A 12,365-nucleotide genomic window follows, 5' to 3' on the forward strand; every position below is an offset into this window, starting at 1 on the left:
GTTTTAATAGCAATGCATTTGCGCCCATTTGTGTGCCCATGGGCGTGCTGGTCTGAAGACGAGGTGTGTTCAGGTGGATTGTTGGCGCGTTGCTATTTTGAGGCAAAAAACGATTGTGCCATTGACCAACAAAAACCTGGTCTAAAGTCAATAGCGCAATATTTTTTATTTTTATTTAAAGAGTGCGTTAGTAATATGCGCCTATAGGCGGATGCACAACACTCTGCTTGTTACACACACAGGGACACTCAGCAGCACACAAACATTTTTATATATTAAAAATAAAAGGATTCCTTTCTGGAGAAGCGTTCACTCTTTGCACTCGAAAATTCCTCCATATAAATAGCAATCCGCCATGGTGCAACTGGCTTTTAAAGGGATTGGGAGAAGAGACTGATTGGTTTATTGCGCGTTATGCCCAAAACACACCCATTACTCATTACAAGAATAGAGCCAACACGTTTAGACCATGTGCCGGACTATTTTTCCCATCGTTAAACTAGCAAAAGTGGATTTGGAGACATCATAAATGCGCTGTTCGCCTTAGACCATGAACTTTAAAATAGGGCCCTATATTTGTAAATTTTTGTTTATCTAATAATTAAAATCTAATAAAAATAGTGATACTGAAGTTGAGATTTCTGACTCCAGGAGAAAAAAAAAATAATTTAGAGAAAATGGCCTTTAAAGATATGTATTGTAATTGAAATCTACAAATGTAAATAGATAAAGTGCAGTAAGATAAATAAAATAGAAGCCAAATAGCTCAACATTTATTTTTTTCCCTGTTGTGTCTTGCCGTAATTATAAGGGACAAAGATGAACTATTGCCAATGAAATCAGCCCATCTTGATGCAATTGCATGGCTTTAAAGGGGATCTAATTATGCCCCCCCCCCCTTCTTTTTCTTTACAAGATATAAAGTCTGTGTGTATAATCAGAACGTGTCTGTGAATTTTCAGCTCAAAATACCCCACAGATAATGTATTATTCCATGTTGTAAATGCCCATTTTGAGTGGAAGCAAAAACATGCTGTTTTCGTGCATGTATCTTTAAATGCAAATGAGCTGCTGCTCCCCACACCCCTTTCCAGAAGATGGCGGAGCCTGTACAGTGCCTCGGATACTCATCTATTTTGTTTTGCTTATCATCTTTGTGTGTGAGTATAAAACTAAGTTCTCTTTTGCGTATTATTGTGTTTAAACTGTCAACTACACACAAAGTTATGTCAAAAACACACAAAGTAACACAGTCGGTTGTGTCTGTGAACGTAAACAGCAGGGAAAGAAATCGGGACAGCAGCGTAATATACAATACCTACTGTTAATATGAATCAAATAACAAGAAAAACAGAAAATCACTCACTGCTCTTGATTGAATAACTTTAGTAGCCTAGTTTTAATATGAATAAATCTCTTGAATGCTGCTGTGAAATACTCTGGCAAGGAGATAAACATGGCGGACTGTGACTGTGTACAGCTCACTGAGGGTGACTGAAAAGCTCCCTATTTTCCTCAAAACGACAAGTTGTGTCGATATTCCGGAACGTTAAAGTCCCGCTTCCTATATTGTAAATAGACGCTGAATCTGTGGCTGAAATCGGTCACTTGTTTACACATTTAGTATTTTCTATATGGTGAATGGCACATAGTGTACTATATAGAGGAGAGGGAACAGACAGTGTAAATAGACTTTCCATTGGGGCGAATGAAGCCTGGTTTCAAGTTAGTGTCACGCAAACCGCCACAGCGCGCACACAGTCTGCTCCCGTCCAGAGACACAAGAGCACAGAGCAGATCATATGAGCTAGTCGATGCAAAAAGTATCGGACCCATTTGAATCCTGCACATAATTCTATATTTTAAAGCCATATGGATGAGATTGGAGAAGAAACTGTTAGAGATTAGGAGGAAACTGTGGCTTTACTGAGCTCAACAGCTTTGGCTGAGCTGTGATATAAATGAAACGCTATTGGCTAATTAAATAAAGGGGAGGAGCTGTTTGATATGCCCCATATGATATGATAGGCCAGCGGGGGAGTAGGGAGAGGGGGACACTCGTGCCAGGGCAAGGTACAAGGCAACCGTGCCTAACGTGAGTACGCCATAACTTTGAACCTGTAGCTCCAAATCACTCAGCATCAATTTTTTAGTCTTTAGTGGGGTTTTTTCTCCTCTCTTGGGTTTCTTCTTGTGTAGACCTTCATAAATGTTAACTAGAATGGTGTTCTGTCCAGTAATTATTTATAATTAGCTGGAAGGATGCCGTACTAAAGCACTTGTTGGAGACCCAAGCCAATTTTAAGCACTGTCAAGAGACCAGAGCATGTGCTAATAATTCTGACCTAATTCTGCCGTTTGCTGCATTGCATGAGGTCATCCACGACAAACAGGGATATGCTGTCCCTATGGCAACCAAGGACAAATTGCTCTGTAAGGCAAACGTACAGTACTTGTTTGCAATTGGCCCACGAGAGAGAGAGCGCGAGAGAGATAAAGACCTTGAAGCGCTTTGAATATTTTCTGGGTTTGGCTGGAGGCTGGTAGCCATTTAGTTGCTTTTCTATGAGATTAGATACAAACTTACACTAGGTACACCATTTTGAGACAGACACTGTTTGATCTTGTACATCCCAACTGTGGAAAGCTAATTTTATCTCAAAAATGTTTTATACACGTTTCAGGATGCAAGATTTTTTTAAATGTTTTTGAAAGAAGTCTCTCGTGTTCACCAAGGCTGCATGTATTTGAAAAATACAGTAATACTGAAATATTGTTACAATTTAAAAGAACAGCATTCAATTTTAATATATTTTTACATTTTAATTTATTTCAACATCAGTCTTCAGCTTAACATGATCCTTCAGAAATCAGTCTAATTTACTGCTTAATAAACATGTATTATTATCAATGTTGAATTTTTTTTTGTGGAAACCGTGATTGTTTTTAATTTTTTTATTTCAAGACTTCCAAATTCAGGCCTCTCGATCTGGTTTAAACTTATTTACAGTGTACACAGCGAATACAAATTATATTAAATGATTATTAAATTATGTTTAAATTTTTTTTTACTTTTACTAGAGTAGTTTTATTCAGCAAGGATGCATTAAATCGATCAACCGACAGTGAAAACCTTTATAATATTACAAAAGATTTTTAATTTATACAAACGCTGTACTTTAGCGTTTGTATAAATTAAAAATCTTTTGTAATATTATAAAGGTTTTCACTGTCGGTTGATCGATTTAATGCATCCTTGCTGAATAAAACTACTCTAGTAAAAGTAAAAAAATTTTAAACATAATTTAATAATCATTTAATATAATTTGTATTCGCTGTGTACACTGTAAATAAGTTTAAACCAGATCGAGAGGCCTGAATTTGGCTTGCAGGAAAAATAAACAAAATGACCCACAATCATTCCTGTGTTTTGAAGTCCGTATGGGGTGAAACGGGGTGAAATGTTTGGGAAGCGCTGTGATGTTTCTTTCCTCTCTCTAAGCGCAGTTGAAGATTAGCCACCTGTTAGAGATCCAACTCTCTGTCTCTCTCCCTACGGGCTGAACCGGGCCAGAACTCTACCCTGCCTCTCTTTAACATCCAGATCTGTCAGTGAGCTCATCTTTGGCTTTCATCTGTGTGCTCAGCACCACTCGCTTCTAAAACAACCACGCACATCTGGCGAGATATAAAATCTCATCTATAAATCTCACAGGAAAAAGAATGGACTTTATAAGATACTGTACCAGTTTATATGAGACTCTGTAAAGCTTCTACTCCTCACTCGTTTGCCAGAACCTTTAAACCTCCTGTTATGCAGCCATCTGCACTCCAGAAACTGTACTAACCCACTATACACCACTATCATGCATAACAGACTACCCTCTAATGCTACACTTCACCCTTAAACCGTACAATCAGAAATAGCATGCTAGCATTTATTTTGTGCACAATATGACAATTCTATGCATGCATAGAAACCTTAAAGGTGCAGTGGTAGTATGTATGAGGATCTATTGACAGAAATGCTTTATAATATACATGTTTTCAGTGGTGTTAGACCTTACATAATGAACTGTTATGTTTTTATTATCTTTGAATGAGCCATTTCTATCTACATGCACCGCGGGTCCCCTTACAGTGAAGTCGCCATTTTGCGCTGCCATGTTTCTACAGTAGCCCTAAATGGACAAACTGCTCTACAGAGCGCTAGCTACTCTCTGCTGTCTCCGATGACATCTTTGTCCTGTGTCGGCCACCGTAGCTTCTCTGTGTGCTTCAAAAGGGAGGGGTGAGCGTTGGGTGGTTGCAATTCACAACCGCTCTCTGCTGGATGCCACTAAAATTTACACAGTGCACCTTTGCTGTGCTACATTTGCCAAAATGTGCAGGATGGAACCAATGCGTCCTACTTCAATTCTCCATTTCTAAGGTGATACAATTCAGAGGCTGCCCCCTACGGAGGCTGAATTCACATGGTGCGACGAAGGCTGTCCCAATTTGAAGGCTCCTTCGAATGCAGCCTACAAATGCGTCCTTTGTTTCCTAGGCTGGGAAGGATAGAATGGCCTATCCCAAAATTAATTGCACAGCAGCAGGTTTTTTTGAGAGAAAATGCCGGATTACACTTTTACTTCATCTGGCCCACAGCGGAGGCACCAAACGTGGCGTGAGATTAAGCAGAAGGGGGGTAAGCGTGAGGGTATCCGGCTAGGCTAGCCAGCTTTCCCCACAATAAACTGGATTACATTCGATTACTGCTGTTGTGTCTTTGTTTGCGCTGTGTAAGTTACTCAATGCGCGTCACTGACGCTTTTCATATGATAGGAACATATCTAAAAATAATGCTATAATCAACACTTACTAACTCGTTCATCTCGCTGTAATGGTACATTGCATGTGTTACAAAGTTGGTAGAATAATGATGAAGACGGACTCGGCGTGACTGGGACTCGTGTTTATTCAGAACTCTCAGATACAAACACAATAAACTCGCGCTGACAGACAGCGCTCTCACAACTCAGTAGTTACTATAAATAACTTTGTTAGCAATCGCTCCGTCTCCGTGATGTCCGGTTCACAAACAAATCATTTTTTTGAATCGTTTTTTTTTAGTGAACCGAACCAGTTCACCAAATCAGACTGAATCGTTCTAAACGGTTCGCGTCTCGAGTCAGCGCTGATCCATAATTTTATATTTTAATAAATCCATAAAAGTTACTAACTTTCTGACATGAGTGACAGCCCCTCCGACTAGAAATAAACGAATAACCTGAAGTATATGCTAGTAACTACAACAGTTCACTGAACTGAGACATGCTGAGAACTGATGTGAAGTGAACTCAGGTCCATCCGTCGCTTTGGCAGCAGCTCGTGCGTCGTAGACCTCGTTAAACCACGCCCCCTCCGCTCATTTCAAATGCAAAGATGTCAGCCAATCACAACAGTGGGCGTTTTTACTGAAGTCTCACAGCAGACACGCCTCTTGAAGCAGGGCATTCAGCCACAGGGCAAACAGCAGTATAGAAAAAATGCCTTTTATTTCTAAATTATGACATTTTATGATGTAAAAATCATACTAACAATATAAGTACACCTCAGGAAACATTATAAAATAATAGAAAAATGCCATGCCATGGGACCTTTAAGAATGACTTCAGTGCCGTTCTTTGTTCTTTTCTCAAAGAAAAGCTCAACTCCAAGTCTTCCAGAGTCACGGCCAAAGCCGATTCAAAAGACTGCTGTTCGCCAGCTTCTTTATTTACAAGTAGCACATAGAACCGTCCCAACTCTGCCGTCATTATGTTAAGCCCGCCCACCGACTCTATACACGATGTGATTGGCCTGACCAGAGTTTGGTTTTACCAGCTCGCAAGCCAACGGAGAGTTGCTAGACTACCCTGGTTGCAAATTACATTTGCTGCCGCTAGGGTGCGTCTAGATTTCTAGGCTAGGAGGTTGGCGCTTGGTCAAAACTAAATGAAAAGCAGCAACTCTATTCTGTTTATAATTTCCATGTAGCAAATATGCCCTGTAAAATTCATAAAAATATTTATTTTGTCAACATTTTTGTAAAATAGAAATAGATATTTGTGAAATAAATCACTCTTATTGGTCTGAATCTTAAATTAAATATGTTATGTTATTTATGACTCAGAAGTGACATTTATAGTAATATATCAAATAATGCTGTTGTTTTTAATGTTCGATTTATCAAAGAATCCTAAAAAAAAAGTATCTCAGTTTCTACAAAAATATGAAGCAGCACAACTGTTTTCAACATTGATAATCAAAATAAATGTTTCTTGAGCAGCAAATCAGCATATTAGAATGATTTCTGAAGGGTCATGTGACACTGAAGACTGGAGTATTGATGCTCAAAATTCAGCTTTGCATCACAGGAAAAAATTACATTTTAAAATATAATCAAATAGAAAACCATTATTTTAAATAGTAATAAATAGTTTTACTGTATTTTTGATCAAATAAATGCAACATTGGACAAAAATATTAAAATATCTTACAGACCTCAAATGGTAAACATTTAAAAAGTGGAAAATATCTACAATTATACAGCAATATATTAGTCTAATGTTGCCTAACAGGTTTGGATTTCACAATAGAGGCAGCAATGCCAAATTTTAAGTTTGCATTTTAGTTGTAACTTATAATTTTTTCCATTTACTTTTTTGGATAATCAGTGTAACGAATATTTTTCTATCATTCTGTATTCTTTCTATTAACTGCACTGTTCTCATTCACACTCCAGATCTCCCAAGCTGACCTCTCATCAGCGTATTCATAGGCAGAAGTGAGGATCTTTACAGCTCCATGGCTGATTTTGTGCTTCAAAAACGAGGGCATCAAGTTGATTTAAAGCGCCTGGTGTCTGCGAGCAGCTGGCCAGTTGTATTCAGACAATCAATCCATCTGCCACCCAGTCCCAGCAGATCTAACCGACAGCGCGCCGGGCACTCTGTGCCGCCCGTGAAGGTTTGTTCCACAACATTACGCTCCTCTTTAAGAGATGAATGTATGCGAGAGACATTTATCAAGAAGGAAAGACGTGAAATGAAATGCATGATGTTGTGTAGCCTACTCTACACCATACTGAGTTTCATCTATATCTGTCTTTACTTTGCCTCTTTTCTTACTTCCTTCTCTCTCACTTTCTTAAAGCACAAAGGAAAGTTGATGAAGGAAGTCCACAGGCTGAAACTTTTGTGCTCGATTTAATCTTGCATTTCCAACCTGTCATGATACCAGGATAAACAAACACAGCACCTGACCTGACTCATTTAGACGATAATTTAGAACTTATGTGAGGCTGTGGAAATTCTGAACACAAGTGCCAAATCAAAATGTGACATTAAAACAGTCATATTACATACTATAAGGCTCCTTGAAAATGTCAGAGCTGCAATAACCCAGAGCTCTAATTTCTCCTTCTTAAGGTCAGCAGGTGTGCATGAATTAGAATGATCGATACCTCCATTGTTTTGAGTAAGGACTTCAGCTGTCCACCTCACATATGGGCTGCGCCATTGTGGCATCCGCCGGCCTGAGAGATAGAAAACCCTCAGGGTTCACTGAGGTTTTAAATATGCATCAGTTGGCATTTGTATCCCTGTATCACAAGGTGACACTTTCTGATGGTTATCAGAACATCTGTTATATTGTCATTTCCCCTCATCGAGTTTCTGCTCCATAATTTTTACACCTTTTTGAGGAACCTTTCAAAACACTTGCAGGATGCAAATGAGAACTGAATACGTTTACATTTTTTAAACATGGAATATCATCAATCAAAATATCAGATTTTTTTTTCTAGTGGAATAAAAAATAGGATAATCGACAGGTTGTGCAAAATTTATTGACAGTAAAAAAGTAATACATTTATAAAATAATAACAATTTTCTGTAATAATGGAACGTAAAATGTGTGTGTGTATATATATATGTGTGTATATGAAATTAAATATGTACATACATACATATATTTAACTTGCACTAAGTGAACAACACAATACTGTAAAAACATACATCCAATTGTAAAGAAAATACATATTTAAAAATATTTAAAAAATAAAATATTTTTTTGTAGTTCTTTATTAGGTTGTTTTTATTCAATTTATTATATATGTTTAGTTTTTTAAAATAAAATGTTCTATAATTAAATTTATTATTATATAAAAAATATATTTAAAAAATATAAAATATATAAAAAGTCCATATTAAAATATATTAAATTAGAATACAGTTATTTTAAAATAATTTTACTGTATTTTTAATCAAAGTCTCCTCTTTAAAAACATAAAATATGTAAATATTACAAACTTTTAAATGTGAATATATACAAAAAATACACCACTCGCTATAAGTGCACAGGACAATCAACTCACAATTGGTTCTATTACATATAGATATATACAATCAATGGTGAGTTGAGACTCCTGTGTGAGTGGTGTTTTTTTATGTGGTGTACATATGTAGAGCATTCAGAGTCAGTCGCTTCCATGATGGTCAGGATTCTGTCTTAGAAGGCAGCTGCCTATGTAGTCTGTAAACAGCGGAGGCGGCTCACTAGGTTTTGGAGTAGAGCTTGTGTCGTGCTGTACCAGGTTTTTTTCTCAACAGTCCACCCTTCATCAGAAGCCCCTCCACCACTCTCTATGTTCTCTCTGAGTAGGACATGTGATCCCACCCTGGAGGAAATGCATGGTTATATCTTTGAATGATTTATTTGTTGCTAATGACATCTAAAACCATCCTCTGACAGGGAGACCATCTGTACAGTCAATAAACAGAGCTGTCTCTTATTACGCATTGATTGATTGCGTATTGCTGCTTATTTTGCCTATGTTGTGGCCATAGTGATAAGTCGAAACATGCCGCATGAAAATAATTTTGTACAGAGGCTACATGGCGATGAATTACTGATATAACATTTACTCTTTCATTATTTAGCATGAGCTAAACTCAACTGGTCAGCATGTGCTTATATTATGATGACATTTGATATCAGTGTAATATTAAGGCACAAAATAATCTTTAAAAACCCCGGAACAATTTGTACCAGGAACTTTTTTTACAGGAACTTTTTTCCACCAGACCTGCTACTGTCTGCGTTTCCACTGCGGTCTAAAGTACCGTGAAGATTAGGCAAATTAGTCTGGTGACGTAGAGCTGCGCGGACTGAGATTCAAGCTGTGCTGCTTTTGCTGGTTATGTATTGGCTTACTAAAGAGGACATTAACAAAACTGCAGAAAAGAGACGAGCACTGATACTAAAGTGTATTATGAAAGCTCGTAAAGCTAGATTTAAAACACGACAACGCATGTTATCAGCTATTACGGACATTGACCGTGAGATTGCTCAGACGAACGTGCGCCATCAGACAGAAAGAGCAAGACTGATATTTGCTGAACGCAGAAAGATCCTCGCAAAAGACTTTTAAAAATGTTGGTTGAAATAAAATGCTGCGCCATGAGCTCAACCAATCAACATGTTCAGCGCCCAAGTCCCACCCCCGAAAGTTCCTGAACTTTGAAAAAGTACTACCTCGGGAGCAGGGCCGTCCGGAGGGGGAAATATTTACCCGGAACTTCATTTAGACCCCGGTTCCTGCAGTCGAAACACACAGAGTACCACCTCAAAGTTCCTAGTTCCTGGGGAAAGTTCCTGCGGTGGAAACGCGGCTATATATATTAAAGCACCGATGAAATGTAATTCTTTGGAAGTATATGTAGCCTATAAGAAATAATTAAAAAAATGGATTTAGCAAGGATGCATTCAATTGATCAACAGTGGCAAAAAGACATTAATAATGTTGCAAAAGATTTCTATTTAATATTTATTGTGTTCTTTTGAACTTTATGTTCATAAAAGAATCCTGACAAAAATGATCACAGAAAATTTAACTTTGCCACCATGGGAATAAATTACATTTTAAAATGAATTAAAATAGAAAACACTTATTTCATGTTATAATATTTCACAATATTCTTGGCTGCTTTTCTGATAAAATAAATACAGTCTTGGTGAGCAAAAGAGACCTCTCTCTACATATTATTTATCTATTATTTAACATATTTTATTGACCTTTTCTTCTAGAAACGCATTTGTGAGGTCAGGCACTGATGTTGGACGAGAAGGCCTGGCTTGCAGTCTCTGCTCTAATTCATCCTAAAGCTGTTCTATCTGGTCAGGACTCTGTGCAGGCCAGTCAAGTTCCTCCACACCAAACTCGCTCATCCATGTCTTTATGGATCTTGCTTTGTTTCCCACAAAGTTGGGAGCATGAAATTGTACCAAATGTCTTGGTATGTTGAAGCATTAAGAGTTCCTTTCTCTGGAACTAAGAGGCCACGCCCAACCCCTGAAAAACAACCATATATCCCCCCTCCACCAAACTTTACACTTGGCACAATGCAGTCAGGCAAGTACCGTTCTTCTGGCAACCGCCAAACCCAGACTCTGCTGGATGTCCAGTGTCTCTAGAGTCCAGTGGCGGCGTGCTTTACACCACTGCATCCGACGCTGTGCATTGCACTTGGTTATGTAAGGCTTTGATGCAGTTGTGCTGACCCCGCTTTGTGATTTTACGTGGCCTACCACTTTGTGACTGAGTTGATGTTTTTCCCAATTGCTTCCATTGTGTAATAATACCACTAACAGTTGACCGTGGAATATTTAGTAGTGAGGAAATTTCACGAATGCACAGGGGGAAACCTGGTACCACGCTTGAATTCACTGAGCTCCTAAGAGCGACCCATTCTTTCACAAATGTTTGTAGAAGCGTCTGCATGCCTAGGTTCTTGATTTTATATACCTGTGGCCATGGAAGTTATTGGAACACCTGAATTCAATGATTTGGAAGGGGTGTCCCAATACTTTTGACAATATAGTGTATAATCCAGCGGTATGTTACTCCCCAATATCAACCGGTAAAGACTGATAACACAGGCTCATCCGGGTAACTGTCACTGAAGTTTCCGCTTTACGCTTACTAGGAACGTTTTTTTAATCGTGGAAGTTTTGCATTTGGCGAACTTATAAAATATTAAACCTCAAATAAATTTAATTATGTCATCCGGTATCACAGACTTGCTCTCTTGTTTCATATAAACGCAGCTGCTGCCATTTTGTGACAATTGTTTTGTATACTGTAATGGATAATAAGATATCTACGATTTTAACAGTTTCATCTCAAATCAATATCTGTTATCCCCATAATTATTTATGTGGTGAAAAACCGTGTAATAAGTGACAAGCAACTCTCTCCGCGGAAGCTTTGTTTAAAGAGATAATAAAATATTTCGACTCAGATCAATATTTCATGTCTAATTATTTACTTATGTGGCAAGGAGCCGTGTAATAAGCGGGATAATGTACACCCAGCAGAATAAGCCCCTTTCTTGGTGTGTATATATACACTGTATCACCATTTTGTCAACATCAATATAACCTACATCTGTGTGAGAGAACTATCCAAGAACTATCCATGTGTTTCCTGTGCACTGTGTGAGATTGATTAAATGAATGTCAGCCCAGAGTTCCCTCGTTTCATTTACAGGAACATTTGACCCGTTTCCCAGCTTGACTCGTCGTTTCCAGTCTGGCATCAGCACACCGCCTTTGTTTCTTTGTTCCTCTCTTTATTCGTCTTTCTCTTCCTCCTCATTTCCCCAGCACACCTTCCAAACCGGGCCTAACCTCTAGAGCCAGTGGCCACCGTGTCCATCCTCCCATTCTGTTGACTCAGCAAAATGGTTCAGAGGCCACAAAACGAAAACAAAATCATCTCCTTTGGAAAATATTGTTGGGCCTTGGCCGATGTGTTCTTTCTGTCTGCTTCTGTAGTGCACACAAACACAGATGACTGTTTGCCGTCTCTTTGGCCCGCCAACAGCGCACGACTGGGAACGTCCTGCTTCCATGAGCGGAGTTATCTTTCCTTCTGTAGCCGGAAAGGAAGTGGAGGGTGGTGAGGGGAGTGTCAGAGGGATTTTAGAGGAAATTTGGAAACACAAAAGGCTTGTAAGTGGGGGACAATAATGAATCCTGAGGTGTGGAGAACAGGCGTACAGGAAAATGGGTCATGTGGGAGTTTCTTGTAAAGCTGATGAAGATTGAGTTATTGAAGAATCATCATTGTTCTTCTCCAGGGGAGCATCAGCGCTGATGTGACCGCCTGCAGAGACCAAACAAGCGTAGTTAAAGCCTGAAGGCTGTCTATTTATCAGGACTGTCTGTGTTTATTGAGATAATAGGGTGAATCTCATGGGGAAAAAATATCCAGGTCAGATTTTACAGGCTTTTTACAGTTGTATAATTGCTCATAATGATTATTACTGTAATACAGT

The sequence above is a fragment of the Gobio gobio genome, assembly GCF_949357685.1.
Source record: "Gobio gobio genome assembly, chromosome: 23".
NCBI classification, from domain to species: domain Eukaryota; kingdom Metazoa; phylum Chordata; class Actinopteri; order Cypriniformes; family Gobionidae; genus Gobio; species Gobio gobio.